Below are 12,425 nucleotides of genomic sequence, written 5' to 3'. Positions count from 1 at the left end.
ACACACACACACACACACACACACACAAACAGGCATATACAGACCTACAGACTGAGAGACTTAACTTTCATGGTTCATTAGAGCCCAGCTCACTGTCCTTGGCATCTTCCCGGTGTCTGTGTGCGTGTGCTTGTGTGCGTGTGTCTGTTTGCTCATGTGAATGTTATGCATGCCTGGTATTGCACTGTCAAGAGCACTAACAGCCATGAGTGTAACTCCTCCTGTGTTATAACCTGTACTTTGGGACTACAAGAGGCCAGAGACTTACACACACACACACAGGCCTCATAAATGTTGGATTGGAGTCCCTCTGCTGTGACACACACACCTAACGATTGAACCATAGGGCTGCTAGGATACATTACAATACATTATAGCCCCAAATCACACATGCACAGTCTGCACAGGTAGTGAGAATGTGGCCTACAATGTCTTTCAACACAACAGATTTGAATTCAAGCATGTTTATAATACAAACTAAGCAGTAACATTAATTCTATGTTCTACACTCTCAGACTTCAAAAAAACTGTTACACCATGGCCACTGAAAATTCTCGATTCTGAGTGGAAGGTGTGGATTAATATTTTATAACTGGACAGTATACCTAGACACATACGTGTTTGTGGTTCTAAATGAATATTATTAAACTGTATAGGTCGGGACAGCGGCTGTTGAACATCATCAAAGAACTCAGTGGTAGTGGTATTTGTGTAACCCCCTCCCACAACAAAAACAGCAAAAAGATAAAAATGTCCCTTTGAGAACCATGCAAATATAATTTCAGACATGTTTTATACTTTGATGAATCCGGGCGCTCAGATAATTAGCTATAGGTGAAGGAAAGAGAAGACTTGAAATAATGTTAGCTGTGGAGAAGCTGGGAGCTCACAGGTCTGTGAAACAGCTGCAGGGGAAAGGAGATGGGAGAAGTCAGGGAACTAGTTATGTGTGTATGTGTGAATTATCCCTTACTTCAGGGATAATTCTAATATATTGTAATTTGTGCATTATTCCCTTAATTTTGGACATCATTTTTTAAATCAGTTCTGATGACACTATACTCTCCAAAGTAATTTCTGAGATCGGGGAACAGGGCGATATTGCTACAATTAAGTCAAACAGGGTAAAAATGCAAGCAGTCAGATAATCAGTACCAATTCATTAAAAATCACTTTAATAACTTAAATCAAAAGTGAGCTTGGCCTGCGAACAGTGACAGATGCTCACAAGAGAAAGCTTGGATAATAATTTTATGTTTTAGCTTTCTCTTCAAAAGAAGTTTTGCAAACCTAAAGGGTTTGTTTAAAACCTGTCTGTTGGTCGACCTCCTTGTGTTTCTTGCCCCGTCTGATTTCGTCTTACCTCTCAGATTTCCCACATCTTATCAATTCCGTTGGTGATTATAGTGATATTGCTACTGATAGGAATGATGGCCAAAAGCCCACATAATAAAAAAATAAAATTAAGATCTAAGTTGTAAAAAGCCAGAATTGTCCTTTAAAAATGGGTCTGAAATTTTCTACTTTTGTGTCAGTTATATCACTTCATGCAACCTTGGCTCTGCCCTCTATTTATTTGTCAAACAAGCCTTTTAAAGGGCTGCATATCACTTCTCATTGAACACACACACACACACACGCACGCACAGAGAGAGAGCGAAACAGAGAGATGGCCTGTCCAATTACGTCAAAGTGATCAGTGAGAGAGATTTTCAGTGGAAACACTCCTCGGTTGCCTGCATGATGAACTCAGCAGGGTGAAGGCACACAGAAACACTCACACACTCACACACACACACACACACACACACACACACATACACACACACACACACACATACACACACACACATATATACGCACACACATGCTTTGTGGAGGCCCAGGGTGGCGAAGCGAGAGGGTCTAATTGAGGGGAGATAATGAGTGAGTTTGGGCCTCCCTGCTGGCACCACCACGGATGCTCTCTCACCTCTCATCACGTCTCCATTCACTGGCAAAGACAAGGTGCTCAACATGCAAAGGAGCCTCTTAGTGTTGCTGCTATTGATTTGCCATCATGAAAGGCCTGAAATTAATATTGATTCAAAAACATCCACATGATGAATTTATCATGCGCTTGGTGTGTTGGATACATTTTAAAGGCAAACGGAGTGAGTGAGATGAGGCGGACATGGGGGAAAGCATTACAGATTCTGCTACGAGCTTCTCTTTGCTCTTCCTACATATATGTGGTGACATTTTGAGGGAGAGAGGCTACACTTTGAGAAGTAAAGAGGAAAAAAAAACAAGTTAAGAGGGAAAGTTAAGTAAAATGCTGATATCGGCAGAAGAGGTTTTGTTGTGAGCATTGTTCGTACGCTTTCTTGCAAATACAGAAAAGAGGAATACTAGAGGGGAATAGGAGCTAATTAAAACTAAGATCAAAGCCTCCCTCTAAGTGTTTTTCCTCGACACATCCGGGAAAACTCAAAACACTGCTTTTATTTTTCTGCCACCTCAGATATTTCATTTTGGGAAAAAAAAGACAAATACAGTGAACTTTCTTTGAGTACATATTGTTAACTAATTATCCCATTCAGTTTGCTAACATGACCTGCTAACAAAAACAGAGGGTGTCAGTCGCAGTTTGTTCGTCGTGATAATCAGCGCTCATTTATGACCTTCCCTCACACGCCTGCAACCTTTTTACCAGCCAAGATCGCCCTGGATCCTGATTTAATTTCTCTTCATAAACGATCTTGTCTTAATCCAGCACCAAGCAATTAAGAATGGAGACTTCGCCTCCATTAACATTTCAATTAATTTCCAGTGCCATGTGTGTATATATGTGTGTGTGTGTGTGTGTGTGTGTGTGTGTGTGTGTGTGTGTGTCTGGAGCCCAGGGTACTGATAGATCCCCTGTAGCTCTGCGAGGATTACACCCCTAATCTACACTGTCACTCTGAATGAGCCCACAGACACACACTGCACTGAGGGGTGTGGGAGCTGTCAGGTCCCGTTACTACAGATGGTATAGCTTCACACATGCACATATATACACACACACACACACACACACACACACACACACACACACACACACACACACACACACACACACACACACACACACACACACACACACACACACACGCACACATGAATGTGCACACAGACCCCTCACCCACAGTTTATTCTGATGCAGTTTACATACTTTACGTATGGCTTCTATAAGGTTTCCTGTCCTCATCAATAACTCCTGGTTACTGTCCCAGAGTTGGGAACATGATTATTTGTATTTGCTGTAACAGTGCTAGGTAAGAAAATGAGGGTTTGAGTAGAGCCAAGATGAGTTATGAAATTATCATTATCATTTTGAATGACAACACTTTTATGACATTTCTCACTCTGTACATTCTCTATCCTGAAGATCTTATGTGGGTTCAGTCATTTTGTTTTGGTTCAAAGTGACTGAAGCTATATTTTATTTGGTTAGATTCCACACAGCTGTTGTCGTGCAGATGTGAAGGCCCAGCATGCTAAATTTTTATCCCACAATTATCAAGGGCTGCAACTTCATTATTGATTTATCTGTCAAATAGTCAAAACTGATGCAGCAGATATCCTGTCTTTTATTCTCCACAGCTAAGATGATAAAAACTCTCGATCCTGTTTCTCAAAATTCAACAACTGTATTTTGTTGTACAATCCCTGCCAGGTAAAAGCCCACATTTTTCAATCTCCACACCTCCACTTTGGCCTGTCATGGGTTTGAGTTTCCGTCTGTATATTCATCCTTTCATTCATTCATTCACTCCAGTTGTTTGTGAATCTACAGCATGTTCTAAATCAGCTGTCATTTCAGACCCTGCCTCTCCCACCTGCCTGCCTTTCCCGCCAGTAGAATCAACTCCACCAGCTCCTCCTCCCTGCTCACCTGTTCCCCACTCCCTCATTAACTTCCCAGTAAGCATGACAGTCTGTTTCCAGTTCCTCTCGCTCAATGTGCCTTTTCCAGCGCTTTGTTCTTTTCCTGGGTGGTTTGCTCACAGCGCTCCCATCATTATTAAACTAACCGTTATTTAAAAATAAGGTCGATTATCATTGATTTATAACCAATAAATCAATTCATTGTTTCATCAATTAACTTTCATGACAAAAGATTTTCACGTAAACAATAAACATATTCCCTTTTTTTGTTTTTTTTAAATGTAGCCATTAAACTTGGACCATTTGGTAACTATTTGCTTCTCTCTGAAATTATAAATGGCGCCATCATCTTGTACTCACAACACAGTCACTGTGAAAACTGCTGCAGGGACAGTCTATTGCCTCTTCTGTGTCCTGTCTTGAATGGATTCTGCTCTATACACAAAATGGAACATAGTCTCTCTATTTTATGATTTATGTCAAGTTTTTGGAAAGGAACTGTATTTCTGCGCTCTGTCCCAGCTGCCATAATATTGTATTGCTTGTATTTCATTGCAAACTCGCTTCCTGGTACTGATTCAGAATAACAAAACCTGGTGTAAGATCTAATGAAGTCTGTGCGGAATAACAGGTAACGCACAGTAAAACTTTCTCAGATCTTTAAAGTCTCTGTATGAGTGAAAGTATTGGACCAAATGTAGGATCCAGGTGGAGCTGTAACTTCGCCATCACTCCGTAGGTTTTGTGGAGGTCACATTCATCTTGTGATGCTCTCTGGTCCAATAAGAAGTGACATTATTACCTGGTTCACTAAGGATTGTAAGTGATTGAGCTGTGCTGTAATGTGACACTGTATTGAGTTAGACCCAGACAGGTCACACCAACCCTTCCCACCTCATCAGCATCACCAGGCCTTAAAAACGGCCTGCTCACCCCAATCAATGACCCTAATATACATACATTTGCATACTAACCTAATGGATCTTTACCTTGATCAGACCTGACCAGCACATGTACATTTGCCTGCGTGCCAAACACTTCCATAGCCACAGACTTGGAGCAGACTACATGTCATAATACCTCATAAAGTAAGGCTCAATTTGATTTCAGCCTGTGTTGAGGAGTAAAAAACTTTAGCTGTTGCTTCCCTTTATGAAACCAAAACTACGTTTGAAATGTCTTTTTATGTTTGATTGTTTGTTTGTTTTCAATGCATGCCTCACATACACCCAGAATTATATCTTTTTTTATTATTCCACACTCTAGACTGAAGATTGAAGATTTTGTTTTGTAGTCCTGATTCAGATTTCCATCCATCAAACCATTTCCTGTTCTTGCTTACTTGTAACTCTTGTAAAAAAAAAAAAAAAAATGTCTCCGCTTTCTTGTCCATATATCCATATACAATACGCAGGGTTTACTGTTCCTGCAAAACATAATGCTTTCTGAGATTGTTTTCACAGACATCCAGGATTTTATTTGTACTTCTCTGTCCGTCTGCCTTTCTCCATATTTCTCAATATCCCTCCGTTTTTCTCTGATCTCTTACAAAATCAGTATCACAAGAGAGAAAAAGAGGGAGAAAGAAGGCCAACTGTGTAAAGCCCTGCCAAGAATCCTCCTCAGAGCAGGCTTAAACGGGTCTGTGGCAGTCCATTTATTTATCAGTGGCTAGATTCAATAAAACGGCCCATATATGAAAGAGGGGAAATAGCAGTACTGTCTGACCGGAGGATTTATCACAGCTGGGAAACTGGTTGTTGCTCTTATCTGTCCAACACTGTTCCATTCTTTCACTGCTTATGACGTATGGCTCCCCCCACATCCACCCACAGTGGCAGGTTGGAAGGCAGCCTGGCTGGAAGACAGACCATTGACTGTATATACTGTGTAGAAGACACTGACACTTGAAGTGTAACTGCTGGATTGGAGCTTTGCAACAGCTTGTGTTTATTCATTTCATCCTTTATTTATCCCGTGAAAGGATGAATCATTTCATTTTCCAGGGGATCCTACAGAGGAAAGAAGAGAACACATTAAGTAGTCTGCATCAAAATATACACAGTGACAAAAAATAACTTGTTTTGATGAGTTTGTCAATTTGCTCCAATCAGGTTGAGCCTTTAAGGAATGGTCATTTTCAAAAAGACACTTATCACTGTTTTGCCAGGAGTTAAATGAGAGGATCGACTACCAATATCATGTTGGTATGGTAAATATGAAACCAAAAGCTGGTTAGCTTAGCTTAGCATAAAGACTGCAAACAGGAGAAATCAATTAGTCTGGCTCTGTCTGAAGTTATATCTTGTTTAATCCATTCAGAACAGAATTATGGAGACAGATCTGCAAAAGTGATTATGATTATGTTCAACTCTATCACTATTTAAAGCTGCATTAATTGCATCTTTTGGATTCTATACGGGAGTAGCTTCATCATAACAATCACATCAAAGCCCCGAATCTGGTTACAAAACCTGAAATGTTTCAAATATGCCAAGTATGTAGTACTCTCCATCCAAGTGGCACCGATAAGATTACTTCACAAGGGGAATAAATACAGCATCTTAAGCCATTTGAGGCTTTTTATCTTGTATACAACATTTTCTAACTCTTCCCTCTGTGGATCCTTTTAAATTTCAGCTTGTGGCAAAATTGTACATCATTGCCATAGGTTTATGTGCAACCCGTTCAGAAAATGGATACTAATACAAAACATTTTAAGAACTCAAAGTTTGAGCATGATGGTAACCTCAACTCAGAGCCATCACAGCACTATTTAGTACTTTAGCAAAGCATGCATGCGCACACACACACACACACACACACACACACACACACATGCACACACACACACACACACACACACACACACACACACACAAACACACACACACACACACACGCACACACACACTTGACCCTAACTGAGTGGAAAAATGTGTGGAAAACCTGAGATGATGTTTACAGCTAACAATGTGGGACGCCTCATTGGACACTTGGTGATTAAATGAGCAGGTCAGGGCAACAGCAAATTCCCCTGTCACTCAACTGATGGCAGATTAGTCGTCTGAGTGGCAGCCATCAACTGCCTGTTCTGCAGGTGTGTGCATACACACGCACACTTGCGGGTGTCAGCAGGCCTATCTCTGGTGACAGGTCTAGCTGTCCAGTCCTGTCTCTCCTATTCTTCAGGTCCTATATCAACCACGTCATGCACCACATCCTGAACCCTGGTTACCTATATTACTGTTGGTGCCATGTACACACACTATTTCTCCTTTTGCCAGACAGCTAGACAGACATGTAGACAGACAGATGGACAGACTGAATGACACTTGGACAGATCCATGAAAGTCCCCAAGGGCAGCTGCAGTCAGTCTGATTAGGCACACTCATAGCCCCATGCAACCACTTATGTACACACACACACACACACAACACACACACACACACACACACACATGGGGGTTACCCTAAACTGACCTGCTGTAATTTTGCCCAGCAACCATGTCACTTGCTATGGGAAAGCTAAAAGTCTACACCTCAGACATGCAGTGACCTCACACATAGTTTCCATTTTGTCAAACCAGACTTTGCCATTATTAGAACATTTCGGGAAAAGGACCATTAGAACAGAAATGGCTCAGGCTAGAAGAGCCTGATGCCAGCCATCACATTATCTGTGTCGAATCACCAGATATCAGCTCAACGGGAGCTGTTACAGCTATCAAACTGTGCTTTTTGTCCTTAAATGTTCCAGTGTGCAGTTGATCTATGGTGAATGATATGAAGTTAAACGAGGCATTGGAATCGAGCAGTCTTTATGTCTGGAGATGGGTCTGGTGAATGTTTATTGATTGACAGTTAACTCGGGTTAAGGTTACTTCCTGCTCAAATAATTCATCTGATTGGCTTAAAGATAAGACGACAGAATATGTCAAAGGTCCATTTCAGTGTAGTGGACCATTCCACTGGATATTCTTTTACAGAATTCATCAGTAAGTAAGAAATATGTGGTAATTACATTGTTAAATATGTGTGTTCTTAAGAATATTTGATAAAACGATGTATTCATAGACTGAGATTAAGTGAAAGTGAGAGACTGACTGTGTTAAGTATTAAGTCTATAAAACAGCTGGAAGGTACACAGAAAAGCTTCATAGCAAATGATGCAAAGGTGAGCATGAAAACTGACAAAACGTCTTTCGTGGTAGATGTAACAACATAGCAGAAAGAGCTTCATTCAGATTTGTAGAGCATTTAATCAGTGCAACAAGTGTCACATATACCATACCTTGCAATTTCACACATGTGCAACAAATCTGCACAAAACATTAGTATGAAAAATGACCAAAAAGCTGTGCAGCAGTGTTGTTCTGATATTATAATATGCTATAGCTTAAAATAATAATAATCCTCATCCTTTTTTCTGAAAAAAAGAAAGAAAAAAACACATACACATTGAAAGAGAAAGTTCCTCTTTCTCTGTGGTTGCATTCCCATGGTAGTTTGCACAAACCCCTCAGGCAAAGCTTTATCCCCGAGCTAACATGCTGGAAAGCCTCTGAGTACCCCAATGATCAAAGTCGCCCATTTGTTTGAACACACTGAGACAGAGTCATTAGAAATGCATATTACAGGACAGCTATTGCATATTAACACAGTCAGGCAGCCAATTAATCATTACCTCATCAATATCTCATTTGCATGAAATTATTCTCTTTTAAGAGCCTGTGTCTGAGGTGACGGGGTGAGCTCATCGATAATGCTAATGTCCCTGTGGGCTTGGGAGAGGGAGGCAAAGGGGGGGAGGGAAGGGGGAGAGGGGGAGACCTTGTTCAAATGTATGACTCCCACTTTAAGTACCATATGTACATTAGCCAGAACAGTTTTATATCAGTGGGTTTAGGGAACTTTAGATATGCTCAGGTGAACATATGCAGTTGAGAAATGCTTAACACACATGAATGCACATAGATGCACATAGATACACACACACACACACACACACACACACACACACACACACACACACACACACACACACACACACACACACACATTTATGCTATTGGCAAGGCCAGAGAGAGTGGAGTGTCTCAAGGTCGCCTAAGGCTCAGGGCTCTTATAGATTGCAGCTACGGTGTGTATGTGCCCTGACCACACCTCAGTGTGTGTCAGTGTGTGTGTTGGAGGGCCGGTAGATGGAAATGGCAGCACTGGGAGTGATTCTGTCACCCTTCCCTAAAGAGGAAGGTGAGATGTGCCATGCTTGTTATCCATCAAGACATTGATTCCTCAGATGGAATATAGGAAAAGCGAGAAAGATGGAAATGCAACAAGAAAAGACTTCATAATTACTTGTTAGCCAATTTGTGTAGCGATGAAGCAGACAGTAATTCAAATGAAAGTCTTCATCATAAAGTTTTGTGTCATATTTAATTAAAAATATTTCTTTGCACTTGTGTACCTGTGATTGAAATGATCTTTGAAATCAGCATTGAATGAGCCAAATTACCATCCACTGATAAAGACCATGTGACACAATTCAAAGCTTTGGAAAAGCTAGTGGATCTTGAGACAGGATTGTTTTGTAAAACTAGTCTCCCAATGTCCCACTTCAACAAAATTGCTATGAAAAAGTTTTTGAAAAATAACCCTGGTTGTTTACAGTTACCGATGCAAGAACTGGTAAAAATAACCTGAACAAAAGTGATGACTGAAGGATTTTAGAGAAGCTACTGCAGAATTAACGAACTTGCATTCAGTTTTGGTTAGTGAGTGTTCCACGACATTAAAATGCTTCTTTATGTAAATCTCACCTCTCTTGCTCCTTCAACAGGCTTTTTTCTCCTTGTTTCTCCTTTCCATCCTCATCCCCTCTCCAGCTCATGGAGGGGATGCAGGTACTCTCAGCTGATTACCAAACATGAAAAGGGTTTAAGTTCAAGACTTTTCATTGATTACTGACCCCCCTCCTCCTTCTGCTCACTCTCTGCCTCTCCTCTCATCCTCATTGTCAATCCTGCCATCTCTTCCCTCCTTTACCTCTGTCTCTACCCTTTCCCCTCTTTACCAGCACCAGAATCTGCCCATGTCACCCATGTTAAGTGTGGTCAACATAACACAACACTGCCAATGGTGCATGCGTGTGTCTCTGTGTGAACACTTCTCTGTGTCTGTCTATTGAAGTGTTTGTGTTGGAGGATACACTTGAGGTCTAATTAGAACCGTTATAGCTGCAAAGGGAGTGGTATAATGGCACATAATGAAAAATGCCAAATTTCCTCTCCAATAAAAACGAAATTGATTAATGAAAAGCACTTTGAGATAGAAGAGGTAAAGCGTTGTTGGATATAAAAGATGATGTATTAATCCTCTGCCGTTACAGATGGTTCAACCCTCCTGACAACTGCTATTATGTCGAGACACTGTTACCATGCATAATTATGCTAATTAAGACCTAATTAAGTGCTAATTCTTTAGAGAGTCTCTTTCTTTGGTTGTAATTTAACACGACTCAGCATTTAACACTTCTTAAAGAATTTCACACCCCCTGTGATTCATTTGTAGTCCCTGTTTCGTTTGTTATATGTTGTAGACACATGTAGGCCTCCACACTGGTCAAACAATGATGTAAAAAAAGGCCATGGTTGAGAGAGAGATGGGCCTGGAGCGAGAGAGAAAGAAAGAGGGAATTCAGTGCAGTGGTATGGACATACAGATAATGAAAATTCAATTATGATAGGTCGTGTTAGAGACTGAAATATATTAGATAGGTTGCAGTATTTTGACATACCTAATTAGTGAAAAGTTGCATCACTCAGTTAATTTATCTTCTTTTAATGGGGTATGACAGAAGATAAGTGTTAATATATATAATATATCGTTTTTTCCACTCTCCATTATTGATTACAATGTGCACTACGCACAGTGTATTTTTTTTAATTTTTTTTTAATTTTTTTTATAGTGTTTGTGTTCTTACTTGTTCATGCGAGAGTTACTTCTCCAGCAGGGTGACAGGACATTGTTATGTTGAGTGACAGACAGTTAAGAAGTTGTTACAGTGTATTGCGTCAGAGAGGGATGAAAATTGTGTGACAGTGATCCAGTACGTGTTCAACAGTGACCCTACATGTACACGAGCTGTGACTCACTCCGTCATTAAAACAAAGCCATTACAAACTTGACATGACATCTGTCATCCCGGCTATCATCACAGGTCAGGACTCTTGACCTCTCCCTGTCATGGTGCATGTAGCGATCAGAAGCAACGCAACTCACTGATTTTCTGCGGAGCCCGGGAGCAAAAGCTGTTTCATAATGTTGTCTATTGTATCAGGCTATCTATTGTATCTGGGTTTTTTTCAGTTGCTGAAAATTGGCTGCAGTGTGTTTTTCTCAGAGAAGCGTTGTCAGGTTTTTAGAACTCTGGTCTGCAGTTTCAGCACACCTCTTTTCAAAAGTCACAAAAAATTACAAACTGCTAAATGTTATATTAGATGGTTCGGATTGTATTGTAAATATGGGACCATCCACAGAGTTTAGATGGCCGAATAAATCCCAGACTGTATCTTTAAATTTGAACTCTCACTGAAACCAGATGTTACATAAACCACAGACAGAAAAATATTGCGAGAGCGGGAACAGATGCAATGTAGTGTAGAGATTTTCTACGTTACCTTAAATCAACGATGGTCTGTAGCATTGGAGCAGGAGTATGTGCAGATAATGAAGTGTGGCACTAAGTAACTGTGGAGTCCCTGCCAAAGCTTAATTAGAGATTCATCCTCTGGTATATATCACTGTTAGTGTGTGTCAACAGGGTGCCATATATCAGCCGTTGGCAGAAAGGGGTTTATGGCTCAAACTGCGTGTGTATGTGTGTATGTGTATGTGCATGTGTGTAACAGCCACATCTAGGCCTGTGAAATTAAACACCAATAATTAATGGGAGGTAGGAAGTTTACCACCTGTTTCAGTCTACTGTTAATGGAGATCTTGCAGGAAATCCACTGTGGATGAGCTTTAAGATAAACAAGGGATCTAAATGTTAACGCCTATTGTTCTTTTTTTCTTTTTCTTTTTTTTTTACTCGTATTGTGTGGTCCGGCATTGTGTGATGTTTTCCTTTAAAGGTCTCACACTGTAGAAAGTGAGATATCTATGTCCATTTTGATTAAAAAGCAAGTGGTGTTAAATAAATACTGAAAGTATCAAAATGCTCAGTCCACAGAGAAATGCACACAGCCTGCATTCAGAAAACAAGCTGTCAGGACTTCAGTAAGTTTGTGATGTCACAATGAAACAGTCACCGCCCTCAGCAAGTGTGTTTTAACTTTATTAATGCAAAACACTAAGCAGTCATTATGTCACTGACCAAGCAAGCAAGCTACAAGACAGAAAAATGTTGAGGAAATGCTGCACTATCACTGGAAGCCAATACGTCATTGTCCCACCTTCCCAAGGCTAGTAATATTAGAGATCAGTGGCTAAAGTTTTTATTTTTTAT

The sequence above is a fragment of the Seriola dumerili genome, unplaced genomic scaffold, assembly GCF_002260705.1.
Source record: "Seriola dumerili isolate Sdu_G_001 unplaced genomic scaffold, Sdu_1.0 BDQW01000219.1, whole genome shotgun sequence".
NCBI classification, from domain to species: domain Eukaryota; kingdom Metazoa; phylum Chordata; class Actinopteri; order Carangiformes; family Carangidae; genus Seriola; species Seriola dumerili.
Note: the sequence above shows the minus strand (reverse complement) of the source record.